This window comes from Dromaius novaehollandiae, chromosome 2 (assembly GCF_036370855.1).
Source record: "Dromaius novaehollandiae isolate bDroNov1 chromosome 2, bDroNov1.hap1, whole genome shotgun sequence".
In the NCBI taxonomy this organism is placed as follows: Eukaryota; Metazoa; Chordata; class Aves; order Casuariiformes; family Dromaiidae; genus Dromaius; species Dromaius novaehollandiae.
Window position 1 is genome coordinate 32,994,166 of NC_088099.1, and position 14,951 is coordinate 33,009,116.

The following is a 14,951-nucleotide window of genomic DNA, read 5'->3' on the forward strand; positions in this document are numbered from 1 at the left end:
GCCCAGAGAGGCGCCCCGCGCTCCCCCGGCAGTCGCGGGGAGAAGCGTCACTCCATGGCCTGTTTGGACCTCCTGCCTGAGCCTGCGCCGAGGCTAAACGAGAGTAACAAGCAGAGGTTAAGTGTAGCTAAGTAGGGTTTGCCAGTGCCTGATTTGGGTGAGTTTCCACTCTTCTGTAATGAAGTGAACAGGTCACTTTGGGTGAATTTCGTCACTTCTCAAGTAAGGTAGGCAGGTGAGTTTTTCCACATTCACCGTCTGTCGCAGAGCAGCCAGGAGCAGAGGGGGTATCCGTGCGGCTGCTTACCTGTCCACCTGCATGCAACATCCACCCTCTGCGTGCAATGTTCACCACCATCCCCCAGCCCTCACTCGCCCGGGTCCTTCCCACTCCCCCTAACCTCCTGCAAAAGCTTGTTGCCCTCATATTCCCAGGTCTCCTCCTCATGCCAGGTCCACGCTTCCACGTTGCCTCCCGGACGCTGCCTGTTTGGTGGGCAAGAGGCACTGACGCATGCTGCTCACGACCTGCCGTGGGACAGGGTGTCCCCCCTGCCCTCCCCGTATTAAGGGCGCTCCCTCTGCCGTCTGGCGGCTGGGTTTCATGGAATGAGCGTAAATCTGGTGTACCTGAGATCAGCCCACCCTGCCATGTCAGACCTCTCAAAAGTTGATAGAGGCCAACAAACTCAACAGAGGAGAAAGGCAGTGATTTGTATAAGCCACATTCCTTAAGGAAACCAAGTTAAGCATTAGGAACAACAGCAAAGCAAGTATTTTGTGGCTGCACATTTTGTGTCTCTGGGATTTTATTTATTTGTTTATGGCCAAGCACTAAGGATTAGACTCCATGCTTGTGTAATATCGACCAACCAGTGGGTTACCACCCCTCGCTATTCAGAGGAACGAGTACAAGAAATTACAGAAGCTGAGCTCTTGCTGCTGGGTAAGGCAGAAGTCTCCAGTTTGCAAGGGTCGTTTTGTGTGGAAGTGGGGCACTCAAAGCCTGCAAACACAGGCGCTCAGACCAAAGATCCATGCGGCCTTCAGACAGCCTGCAGGGCTGAGCACAGGCTCCTGGCTCTTGGGTCCCTGTGGGATTCCTGCCTTTAATGCCTTTCGCCATCTGCTTTTGGGACTCTTGGGAGTCATTAGAGCAGCTCCAGCCCGGTCTTGCCATGCACTTTCAGCCTGGAGCCCTCCCCACTGATCTTCAGGAACTCCTTTCACAGAATGACAGAACAGTTGAGGTTAGAAGGGACCTCTGGAGATCACCTAGTCCAATCCCACTGCTCAAGCAGGGTCACCTAGAGCACGTTGCCCAGGATTGTGTCCAGACAGCTTTTGAATTTCTCCAAGGATAGAGACTCTACAGCCTCTTTGGGCCACTTGTTCCAGTGCTCAGTCACCCTCACCAGAGGTGCTCCAGTCCCTTAATCAGCTTAGTAACCCTTCACTGGACTCACTCCAGTAGTGCCATGTCTCTCTTGTACTGGGGAGCCCAGCACTGGAGACAGTACTCCAGACATGGTCTCACCAGGGCTGAGTAGAGAGGGAGGATCACCTCCCTCGACCTGCTGGCAATGCTCTTCCTAATGCAACCCAGGATACCATTGGCCTTCTTGGCCACAAGGGCACATCGCTGGCTCGTGGTCAACTTGTTCAGCAAGACCCCCAGGTCCTCCTCTGCAGAGCTGCTTTCCAGTAGGTCAGCCCCCAGCCTGTACTGGTGCATGAGGTTATTCCTCCCCAGGTGCAGGACTCTGCACTTCCCATTATTGAACTTCTTGAGGTTCCTCTCTGTCCAGCTGTCCAGCCTGTCAAAGTTGACCCACGTGGGGAAACACCAATGGATTTAGCTCTGTTTCACCGCTCTCACATGCCTCAGAGCAAATCCTTCCTTCATGTCCTTGATCTGTTCCTGTTACTCCTGTACCACCTCTTCTCTGGTTCTCTTCCCGCCAGCCAGCTCCCCCCATACTGTGACCCCCTGAGCCCAGCACTTCTCTTAGGGACAATCTGGCAAAAGCAAATAATGGGCCCACCTGGCCCAGAGCATCAGAGGAAGCCAAAAGGTGTGTTTCCTGAGGAGGTCTAGCAGGTCCAGCTGGCTACAGGTAGCCACGGGATGGTGCAATCGATGTAACTCCCATCCTGGTGTCCTTGATGGAGATCTTGAAAATGGCCCTGTCCAATGCTACACTACAGGTCTGCTGGCCAGCATGAACATATGGACTACCCCAGTAGCCCCTGAGAGCCTCTACTGTGCTTGGAGGGGAAAACTGCTTTTGAGGACATGAAAGTTTTTATTCTGCCCTGTAACCTGGGGGAAGACAACGCTCTGCCAGTGGGTTGCAGTACGGGAGCCAAATTTTTCTTATTGCCGCTTTCTGCCTTCCTCCTCAAAACCCAATGCAAGCGAACGCTGGGCATGGTAATCCATGGCTGTGGGTGCTGACCGAGCTGTGGTGCCTGGGCTTCTCCTCGAGGAGCTACTCTTTGACCCTAACCCCAGCATTAGCCCCTACAGCTCTACCGTGACTCTCAGAGCTGTCATGTCCCTGCTTTGAGAAGGGATTCTTGGTGGGTATCGCCTGATCCCCAAAAGGAGACGTGATTCCCTCTGTGTTGTTGGCCCCTCCACAACAAGCCAAGCCCAGGCATTATGGAGACACAGTGCAGTGCTGGTATTCCTGGGAGCGGTGGCATTTCTCCAACCCAAAGTGGGGGGACCAGATGAAGGGTGATGGGAAGTCCCCAGGTTTGCTCAGCTCCCTGAACCCTTCAGCCTCCATTTGCTCAGGAAGAGGCTGTGCTGCTCTCTGGAGAAGACGTGTGGTTTTGGGAAGAGACTGAACTGAGGCATTGGCACGTGCAAGGGCAAAAGAGAGGAAAAAGCACAGAAAGTGGGACAGAAACCATCCACCTGTAGCTTCAACAACTCCCTTCTTGCCCCTGGGAAAGCATACAAACTTTTCCCCGTCTCTCCTCCCCCCGACACGTGGAGCAGCTAAAATTGCATGTTCAAATTCCAGAGATGGCAGGGTGAATCCCCACCTGTGCTAAATACTCCCCTGCCTCTGGGAGGGTGGGAGACTGCACAAGAGTGTTGCAGCAACTAATGCTGACTTAACTGTTAACTGCAGTTGATAGCTGGATGGTGGGACAGGATGGACTTTAGCCACCTCACGGGAGGGAGGTACGTGGAGGCTGATGACTCTTTTTGCCTCAGGCCTGAAATGCTGGTGGTTGCTCAGGTCACACCAGGATGCCTGCACCTTTGTGTCCACGTGGAGAGGCCACCCTAAACCTGATAAACATCTACCAGGTTTCCACGCACTGGCCAGGAATGTATTGGTTCCTATCAGCAGGCATTTGCCTGCTTTTGATGAGCTGGATTTCTTAAATGCCTGGCACATGTATAGCAGTATTAATTTGGTCTCCAAACATATTCCTTGCAAAGAGAGAGAAAATGTTTACGTAAAGTATGCCAAGAAGCAGCAACTTTTACAGCCTCAGCGCTTCGTGGTGTTTTCTGTTTCTTTGTTCCTTGTTACCTTAGGAGAAAGCTCCTAATGTCTTATGTGTCTTTTTGACTGATGCTCTGGACTAAGCTGACATATTCACAGATCTGCAATGACTCCAAGTTCTCTTTCCTGGTAATGTTTTTATTTTAGCACTTATGCTGGCTTACACAAAAGGAAAGTTATTTTCCCCCATATAAAATACTTTGTCACTGTTTTACCCTTCAGTCAGTCTGTTTCACAAGATGCTTCTGAAATGCTCAGTAATCTAACTTTTCTGAATAATTTGTGCCCCATAATTGCAGTTTGGACTAGTTCATACAAGTACACTTCTCTTGAGTGAGACAACCGGTAAGAAAACTTATCCTTGTGTCTCCTACTTCTCTAAAGCAAGTATTTACTTGATATCTTCAGTTACTAGCTTAAATATTGCCTTCTAAATGTCATTATAACGATAGCTATAACCTATAACTTCTTTCCTACATTAATAATGCAAAGAGCAATAACTCGCCTAACTAATCTCAGCCTCGAAGTCAATAGAAATGTTTCTGTTGATTACAGTAGGCTTGCGTCAAGCCCTACAAAGTGTTTCTGACCCCTTCCTCCACTCCTTCGCAATTTATATTCTATGCATGCATCTAACTATATAATCATTGACCTTTTTTCTTACTGAAGTGAGATCCAGGTGAGGAGGTCTCAGTTCTTTGGCTTGTCATCACATCCTGTCCTGCACTGAAAGTGTGCAGAATGTTTCAGGAAGAAGCAAAAGCCAAATATAGAGCAATCTAAAGCCTGCCCAGTAAGGGCATGTCTCCACCACACAAACACAGCTAGCGCAGGGGCTGGGAGTACTGCAGTCAGGGAGCAAAGCATAATCGAAACAGAGGAACTGGCTCACAGGTTGTTCACTCCATTTCACATACTGTCTCTCAGTGCCAAGTATCAGAGGCTTGGAGGGAGCTATGAAAGCCCTTAATAAACACTTATATATCAGCTTGCCCATAGGGGAACTTTCCTTCTGATTCAGCTGTTAAGCAGTAGGTTTATGGCCTGAAGGACATCACACTTACACATTTCTATCTTACCTAATGTTATTCCAGGTATACTTCTTATTCATGTAAATTGATAATAAGAGTGGCCTTCGAAGCTGGTCAAAATGAAGGGAAATAATCTTTCTGTCTTGTACTAGTGGCCCCCATCATACTATATCCACACTGGAAGGCTCTTGTAACGTCATCAAGTTCCTGCACATTACAGCTAGCCTCAGCTGCCCCTGCAGATTTTAATGGAAGATGAAGACTTGGACTAGTATTCCAGAAAGACAAAACGTTAATTTTACATTAATTAAGGCTATGTTATATGGCAGTAATATCACTGCCCACCTGTTTCTTTTCCCACTATAATAAGTTGCTTGATCATCTACGTATCCAGAAATGAAATTACCATCTAATGAAAAAAAAATAAGAATATATATTGCTTGATTAGACTGATCATGATTTACGGGGGAGAAAAAGTGGAGTGGATTGTGCAAAGCTGCCCTTAACTTTCACTGCTGATTCTAACGACACATTTTACTGCCTCTGAGAAAAAAACAACAGAGTTTTATTGAAGGCACATGGACACGATGCAACTGCCGCCTCTCCCACAGCAGAGCTGCAAATTCCTTCTCGCCCACCGCTGAGGCAAACTTATTTCTCCCTCTCGTTTCTTCTGTAACAAATGTTCTTCTAAAGCTAGATTTTCTTCTGGCTTTTTCAAACTCTCGTATGTCACCGTGTCCTGGAGAGCACCTTCTATTGCAGCACTGATGCTCACCAGGAAGCTCCCGAAGCCGCAGGCTGCCCACAATCACACTTGCACGGGTGAGAGCGGCACGGTGCCTGTCGGCTCTCTGCACCGCACAGAAACCAGAGGGGAGCACCCAGGGCCCTGCTCTGCCATCGACCGCGTGGAGAGGAAATCCCCGTGTTGTAACGCTGCTGTCACTGGACCAGAATCATTGCTTCAGCATTCACGTAGTGCAGCTCCACCTTCTTTTGGTATTTCCCTTCTAAACTCTTCTGGCCATCGAAATACAAATCCAGTTTGCTTTTTCTCTTTGTAAACTGTTAATCTTTGGATGGATGGAAGTAACACAAATAGAAATCTGAGTCCTAGGCAGAACACAGATGCAAACAATGCCTTTCCCTTCTTTTAGAGAAACTCTGCAGATTTTATGGAGGACACAAGCTCAGAAATGTTACCCAAAGTTCCTGTAAGCTCTTGCTCCTCCTCATGTCACCCTTGCTCCTCTCCTCTGGAGCAGCACAATCTTATCGTGATTGCTGGCATATTTTACAAGGGAAATTCTAGACAAACCTTAGCTCAGTCATGAACAGCAGCAAATGCTATCTGTATCAGAGTCCCAGATAACCCAAGACTGTAGAAAATAGGCAGCTTTTAATTACAAGTAACATTCGTTCTGGAGCATTGGCCCAGAGAGAGATGACCACCCTTTTACAGCCAGACAGAACAAAGGCAGCTATATTCAAATCAGTGAAATTTCTCTGGGGAATGAAACAATAAAACAAGACATATTTTGGCCCAGAGAACTATTATATATAACTACCCATAGGATAGCTGACAATTTAAAGGCCACGATAGCTTCAGATTTTTAGCAATTCTATACAATGCAGTGTTTTTTCCTGGTCATTGTCTCAACCTGGCTAACTTGGAGGTCAAAAGATGATTTAAGGCCTGATGCTTCAAGGTGCTGAGTTCTATCAGGAGATGAAATATGAAACACTGTGTCAGACCTTGTATCTTGCCGAATTAGGCCCAACTGGGAAAATCCTAGTTCTGAAATGCTATGTTCTCTATTTTACTAAGAGCCTGAAGAGTTAAAGTTACAAACTGCCTTTGGAAAAAAATGCATTAGAAATAAATATGCTTTAGGATAAACCTATTAAATGGATAAAAATGCCATTACCAGTGGTGAAATATGATTGTGTGACCTTTTAAATAAATACGCCTGCTATTCACCAAATTATGTCAGATAATAAGCTTTATACATGATAAAGTCATGAAGTAGGTCTCCGTCTTCAGGCATTCAATGAAATATTGCTAGCCATAAAGGGCTTCTGAAATGTTACACTAAAGAAAATTGCTTCCAGCTGTAAAAACTTAACCATTAAAACAAACGTAGTTTCTCTGATAAAATGCTATGCAGGATGTTGGTAGTAAGAGTCAAAGCTTGCTAGAAACAAACCATAGGTATTCAAACTATTTTGCAAATACACAGCTCCATCTTAAAATAACTTGGATTCCAGATAAATCTGGAATAACTCCATTGAAAGCAGTGGGGTTATAATCATGTGAGGCCAGTGTAAAATCCAAATTATGTTCATAGGGTCCTAGAATTATTTTTGTGGGATATCTGTGGTATTTGATTTTCCAAACATTGCTGTGGGTCCAAACTAATCTACACTTTTAATTTTGGCACTTGTACAAATAGTGGAAATGCTAACATCTCTGGCTAATCTTTCTGTCCTGAATCTCAGGCCTGTCTGTATTACGCCTCAGTGACCTTGCCCAGATTATTCTTGACACACTGATATGCCTGTTAAGGGACCAGCCATATTTGATGTGATGGAAACATAGAGCTGGATATTTTCAGCCTAGAGAATAAAGTATGACATGCATTTCCTCAGATTCATCTACCAGCTTCACGTACAGCAAAACTGGCTTCCTACAGTAAGCCAGAGAAGACCTTTCTGGTCTAAATTATTCTCTGAGACATTATGAATACGGATGAAAAAAGCAAACTCTCTCACTCATTCAAGGGATCATGGGTGTCCCAACAAAACCTCCTGGTGAGGCACTCAGAGTTTTAATAAAATCATCACAGTCACTTCATCTGTCATTACATGAACACTGGCAGATGCATTCCCAGCTAGGGTCTAAAACATAACCCCAAGGGTTCAAAATACTGTTGGAGTTCACTGCCACAATCAGTTACCTTCTCCGAAAGGGAATATCAAATAACACATTGGATGCTAACAAAGAAGAGCACTCCTGTTTCTTCTGTTTCTCCTGACCTGTGACAAGGCAAAGGCTTTTCTGAGGACAGAAGGGATCTCCTTAACCTCCAGTTAAAACACTGACAATTTTCATCAATGCTCCAGTACAAACATTTTCAGGAGGGGCATTGAAAAAGATATGGCAAAATTAAAGTGTGCAGAAGAAGCTAGCTATGCTCAGGCTCCAAGAAAGCAAAAACTTCACTCTGAACCTTAGCCACTTTATGTGCAAAGAAACAGGTACATTCTGCACAAGCAATGCTGGTGCTTTTACCGAAGAAATAGAGATACATCATTTTAAAAGCAGTTTAAGCAGGACCACCACAAAGGAATATGTGGGCATCATGAGGCCAGCAATGAAACTTTATTTTCTCTTCCTGAACAACTGTAGCACAATGTCCAGAAACAAGTAATAGGTCTGTGCTTGGCAAGAGCTCAGCTGCATCCTGAGATGCCTCCAGACACTTGCCATTTTGTTTTATTGCAGTTCCTCAAAAATGGTCAATTGTAAGCATTAATCTTGTACAGAAGGCCCAGAGCGGCCGGTTCTATCAGTGGCGAAGGACGATGGCTCGTTATATAATCCTGCCAAATCATTGATACAGCAGTCCTGAGAGCGCAACAGCCTTGCTCTGAGTCGTCTGCAAAGTGTCTGGCTCGGTGAGCTTCCAGGAGCAGACCATCAAAACAGGTTATATTTCCACTTCCAATTTCAAATTACAGGAGGCACCAGTGAGTCAGGGGAGTCATCTGCCCGTCATCTGCCTTCACGCTCCACCCTGGGCCCAGTGTGTGTTCGCGCCAAGCCAGAAACTCCGTGGGAGTTCCCAGCAGCTGCGGCTGCCGCGGCTTCCCGCTGGCCGGGCAGATATTTGTGTGCAGGTCCACGTGCAGTCACTGGACGTGACAGCCCAATGCCTGCTGCAGCATGAGAAAATCCTTACGCTGCTGTTTAGGGACACAGAGATGCTAAACCGGGAGCTGGAGTTACTCTGTAGTCACCAAGCTCCTTCTCCAATATCCATTATTGGCCCCTGTCAAGAAGGGATACTGTGTTGGTTAGACCTCCGGGCTGACCCAGCACCGACCCAGCTCTTGTGGGGACCCACTAGGGTCATCAGAGTGGGGGCCTTTAGCAGTTCACACTTTTGTTTCTTTCAAGGCAATGCCAAATCTTAATCTGGCCCAGCGTCATAGATCTCAGAGGGACACACTACACTAGGTCTACCTACTTTTGAATTAGGAAATCTCCTGCGTTAAAGCTGGCCAGCTTAGACCTCCTGCTCCCTACCTCTTCTCCTTCCCACGGTGCCTGGCGCACAGCTGGAGCCAGTGTGCTGACAGCCGTGTAGGCACATAAAGTTGAGAAGCTCATTTTTTACAAAACTGAACGATTACAACTTTGACAATCTCACTCATACTGGGAGAAAAAAATAAAGAACTGAGTCAGCAGCAACCACTACCCTGTTGCTCAGGGCTGTAATGAAACCAGCAGAAACAAGATTGGGCAATTCAGGTTGGCTGACACGTCCTGAAAGAGAGCTAACACTGAGTCACACCAGGCCAGGCTCCCCAACCACTTCAGGGACGAAAGGGCGGAAAGATGGAAGGCAATTGCTTCTCTGAGTCTCCTTCACTCTGTCTTGCTCCTCTGCATACAGTGGGATTGCTTCAGCCTTTCCTGTTATTACAAGGTTGCTATGAAAGGACCACACAATTCAATACTCAAACTGCAATGCAATTAATATGATTTTAGGACAATTAAAGGAGTCTGCAAAACCATCCAGTTTCAGTGTTCATTATAATCTGGACAAAATCCCAGTTCTGCAGTTCATTTCTGCACAGTCATGATGTGGCTAAAATAATTATTCAGACTCAAAAAAATCTATTTCCTTATTTTTAAATTATCTTTCTGAAGTCAAAATTTATGAGTGCTGCCAGAATGGCACATACTAGAAGGCAAGATTGTTTATTAGATAAGTATTTTAAAGTTTTCAGCCCTGACCAGAAGGGACCATCACTAGAGAAAACAGATCTTCTGTATTCTATAGTTTTATGATTTTTGCATTTTTATTTAACCAGCCAATGAACATAATAGCTATAGCAGAGTTTTTCAGTTAGCTGCAGGCCTCAAAACAGTGTTTCAGTTGTTCACAGTAGGTTGGTTTCTTTTCTCTTTTTTCCTTCTGAACAATATAAATCATAAATCTAAGAACTGGGTTTCTAGTGTAACCCTTCACAGTAATTAATTCATTTTTTGTTTCCCACAGATAGACTGTAACTGTTGCTCTAAATTTGATGTTTGGGTGAAACAGGGCTCTAAACCCAAGCAGCAAGTGTAATCTAAAATTTTTTATCATTCATAAAGAGCAGCTATCAGCTTTCCCATACAAATCATGGACCTGAATGTGAAAAACTGGGTATCTCACTATCAATTCACATGGGTTTTTAGTCTGCTTCTACTGAGAACGGACAATTGAGCAGCTACCAGAAATAAAATTACTTACATTAAGATTGGAAACCAGATTCTGCAAAATCAATAGGATTAATTGAATTATGTATTTTACTCCTGTAAATAATCAATCAAGAAAGTTCCTTCTATTTCCACTTTTCTTCCTAAATTTAGAAGTATTATCTACTTTACCTCTGTCCTTGATTTTTACTGAGTATAGCTGAATCCGATTTTGTGTCATTTTCTATCAGAAAGATTATAACCAGGAGTTCTCCATCAACAACTGCAGCAATTGTAAACAAAGTGAAAATAATATGGATTTTTCTGTTTTACTTAAAAGCTTTACTGTGACTTTGTATTTTTCTGTGCATTGACAGAACTGTTTGTAGCTACAAACAACACAGCAACTTTTAAGGCATCATCTATACAGTGCATTTATAGAGGTTATGCAGCTTTCTACCTAAATTTATCTGGCTGGTAATGAAACCTGTGAGAAAGGCAGGTGGATCCTAACAGTGGATGAACTGAATGACTGCGATTCCCATACGAGGAAAGGGTGCAAATAATTGCTTGTTAGTCACAGAAAAACCATGCTGGGAGAAAAATATTTGTATGAATGAATGAGTGAGTGAGTGAACACCGCACTAATAAGCTACTTCCTATACTTAGCGTATGAGCTCTTTGGGGATGGGTACTCATTTTCATTTTGTGAATGAACACAATGCAGAGCGTAATAAGGTCTTAATTTCTGTCTGCTGTCTTGGCTATTGACATACGGCCTCTTAACAAGGCCTGGAAATGGGGAGACTTCAGCGAATACAGCATCTGAAGTAGCACATTACACAGCATACTGTCCTCGGAGCCACTACCGAAATACTTCTGCTTCATGTTAGATGAAGTGCAGCCACACTCTAGGTTTACCTGGTTTGCAGATTAATGCCACCACAGATGCAGACGCGCCAACCTAGTTTAATGCTGAGACACTTTCAGTCCGGCCAGGTTTATAACCCAGGGGCAGCACTGTGCCAACTGGGCTGTACAGTACCACAAGTCCATTTTTTTCCTTTTTCTTTGGTCTTTGTTTTTCTCCTCAGTGTGCCTCTCATTTCTTCTGTTCCCAAGGGAACTTCTCAACCTGAATATGAACAGTCCACTTGGATCTGGAGTCATCCCTCTAGAGCCCTTTCAGAGCCACACGCAGGCTGCATAACCCTTGAGGAGCCAGCTAGGGACTAGCATATTAACCAGTAAGTATTTTTCTAATCTTTAGTACCAGGAAGGCAATGTGGGAAGGCCTGACCAGGCTCTGAAGGGGGCTAGCTTTGACTTGAGAGAGAACTCCAAGGCAGCATTGATCTGACCATGGCCAAGCTTAATTTAATCACTCATTTGCTCACACATGAGCCACCTGTTCTCCAGGGTACTCCAGCTCTCCATTTCCCTGAGTGGTGGAGAGTTTACAGTATTTAGGATTAAACATCATCTTTATTACATGAAAGCCTTTAATTATATGACTAAATATCTTTTGATAATGAGGAAAAGAATGCGCTCTCAAATTTTTGGCAGTGACAAGGGGCCCAGAAGAACTGGGTTCCAAACCTGGCTTTCCAGAGGCCTCTTCAGGCATGTTAGGTAAGAGCACAACAGCCACAAAATTAAGTATTGCATAAGAAATGTAGCTCAATCACTTCCTAACTTTAGAGAGCTAGACTTTGCAACCTAAACATCCCATGTGTAATTATTAAGGCTGATTCAGAACCTTGACATATGAAGATACGAACAACACAGTGACTCTCCATCCTTTTACAGAGCTATAGGCTTCAAGCAATTATTTGAAAAGGATTGGCTCCAAAAGCTGGTGCTTATTTAAAGCACATGAAAAGATTGGTCAATTCATACCCAAATTGCTTCGTTTAGACTGCAGTTGTGTTTCCAAAGATCTAGGCTTGATACTCTCAGAACTTCACCTATTTGTGCTGTGAAAGAAAAGAGCTGTGCGAGTACAGAAATATGGTGTTTTACCCATTTTGGAGAATAAGCAGATAAAAGACTAGGATATCAGACTATTTTTAGAGTCTAGCTTTTTGATTCATTAGTTAGTTAGATGGGACTGTTTACATGTAATCGCTTTTCCTATTGGGTCAAAGCTATTGAACAACTGCTGCATTATATACGAAGATAAGGGTAAGTCTAGATCTCACTCTCGTCCATTGCTAACTGCTTCACTTTAAGACCCACAGAAAATCACAAATGACATTCTGTGACCTTCTACTGCAAGAAGCCAACTGCTCCCTCCGTCAGCACCTGCACCTAACGCAAGCACAATGCTGGCTTCCTTCGCAGCAGCCAGGTCCTCACACCACACCACTGCCAATCAGTAGGTCTCTTCCACCCAGCTGTATTACAGAAAGACTCCCAAAGCTTAGGGGACAACAGAAGAAAACAATTACACTCACTATTGATTAGTATGGCCGGTACTTTTCACTTACTCAGTGTTGCCAAGTAATGAGCACATCTATTAGCAACATAGAAGGGAGCTTTACTACTTGCTTATTCAAAGAACATTTGCTAATTTACACAATCTGTTTTTACACATCCTACCCTTTGGGAGGACAAAATTAGTTTTGAACAGTGGCTGAATTACGTCAGGCCCTCATCTTGTACCAAATGCTAAGTGATTAGTTAATCTAGGTAATTTACACACATATATATGCAAATCCATAATGTAATAAAAGCTTACAGTGAACTATTTTTGACAGCAGCTGACAGCCCAAAATAAGCTGTTACCATACAGCCATGTTTCTCTGAAGTTTAACTGTGGTTCTCATTTTGTCTGTCCTAGAAAGGATCAGACAGCTTCTCTTAATTATTTTTAAAACATGTCTGTTCAGACTGAGAAATAAGTCTTCTTGTGAGCAGACAAGCAAAGTAGATGCCTTGGAAACTGAATATTGGATTCCTTGGTCTCTAATACATTTCACAAGTGGAATTGCTGCTGCTTCCTCTTCCCTTCTGTATAAGCTAGAGTTTAACATCTGTCTCAGGGAGATCCTTGGTGTATGAACTCAAATAACAGCCCCTCTCACTAGGACTACTAATAGGCCTCAGGTGACCGATTTTCAACAAAATTCATAGAACACAAACAGATTTGTGATCATTGTTGAACTTATCCTACAGGTTGAAAAATCAAGTAGGAAGGACAGAGATCACAAAACCTCTCTCTAGGCCTGGCATCCCAACAAAAGTTTTTCCTCAAGGTTTTTCCCTTTTTTAAATACAGGCTTTAATAAAAGGGGGAAGGGGGGGGGACAATCTTGCCTTTCCTCTTCACACAAGTATCTCCTGCAATTCCCCCTCCTTTCAACACCGAAACATGAAATTTAACAGAGCATAAGACACTTGCCATGTGAGAAGATGCCACTTTTAAGGCAATCCAATTTCCTGGAGACTTGAGATGAGCTGTATCTAGAGCTCCCATTGAAGATAATACCATCTGTTTCAAATTACTTAACTAGTTTGATAAATACCTTGCTCTCTTATATTTTTATCAATAGATTTCAAAGAATTCTTTGAAGGGGGTGGTATTTTCCCATTTTAAAGCTAGAAAAGCTGCAGGAACACGAGAGGAAATCTCAAGGAAGTTTCACTGAAGACAACCTGCTCTCTGCCCTCCCCAAGGAGTTTTGAACTCTGGCAATTGACACAGCCTCAGTGCTGACAATCCAGTCACCTGGTACCAGCTTTCCCTCATCACTAGCAAGCACCCTAAATAGCTCAATAAGCACTAGTACAGTGCAAGTTATTTACCATCAGCCTCCAAGTTGTTACCTTAAGAAATGGACGTGTCTATACACCACTTAAGCCCTTAAAACCACTGAAGGAAAACAGCAGCCTCCTCTGTGCCCTATCTCCATGCATGCTTAAGGGAGATCTTGTTCACCAAATCTGCACCTAGAAACTTCCATTTCCTGTCCTACATCATACATCATACCACAGGCTGCTTTCAAGACTCCTCTTCTTTCTAATACCAACTCCTCTCCCTCATGGAAAAGGTTAAAAAAAAGTTTTAAAAGTTTTTTTAAAAAAGTCTTCCTTATTCAAAGCAGCAGATAGCACTTAACAGAGCTACAGAAGAATTTTTTTTTTTTTTTTTTTTTTTTTTTTTTTTTTTTACTCCCTGACCCAAACAAAACATGTCATGGAAGAATTGCTCACAAGAGCCTTCCCAATGTGTTCTTCCTGGCTTCAAGAATATGCTGCCAAAAAGCCCTCCTATAAGAACTTCAATCAAACAGCAAAATAAGTTCTTCTAATTTTTCAGTGGAATGGCAAATCTCGGATATTTCAATCCCAGCACTTTTTCCTTTTCCTATATCCCCAGCTAAAGACCTGCAAAAACACAGCTACTTTTTAGGCCTTCTGTTCATACTTTTCCTATAGCTACCCTTACATGGTATTATGAAACTCAAGGAGCATAAGAGAGCCATACAGCTTACTTTACCAGAAATTGCAGTTTTTCTACTCTCAGCATTTTGTTCAAGTTAACTCTGTGGTGAAAGGTCACAGGGTATTTTACAAAATGCAGCCTAAAATACTTTAATCTACAACTGTCAGTCATCCAAATGTGATTATTTCCACCATCTAACCATGCAGCATAAACCAGAGTGTGGCTCAAGTGCCTGTAACACCAGAGAAGAGTTCTCTGGTTTCCCAGGCACATCTAAGATACTCTTACCACTATGAAGCGAACAGCCTGAAATCCTACCTAAAGGAAATACTTACTCTATGGTAAATATCTCATTATACAACCTAAAACATTGTATGTTTCTTGTTAGGAGTCCCTATTTAAAATACTATGCACTTTAATGAATGATCTTAGACAATTTAGCCTGCATTTGCAGATACACAGGCTCAAGA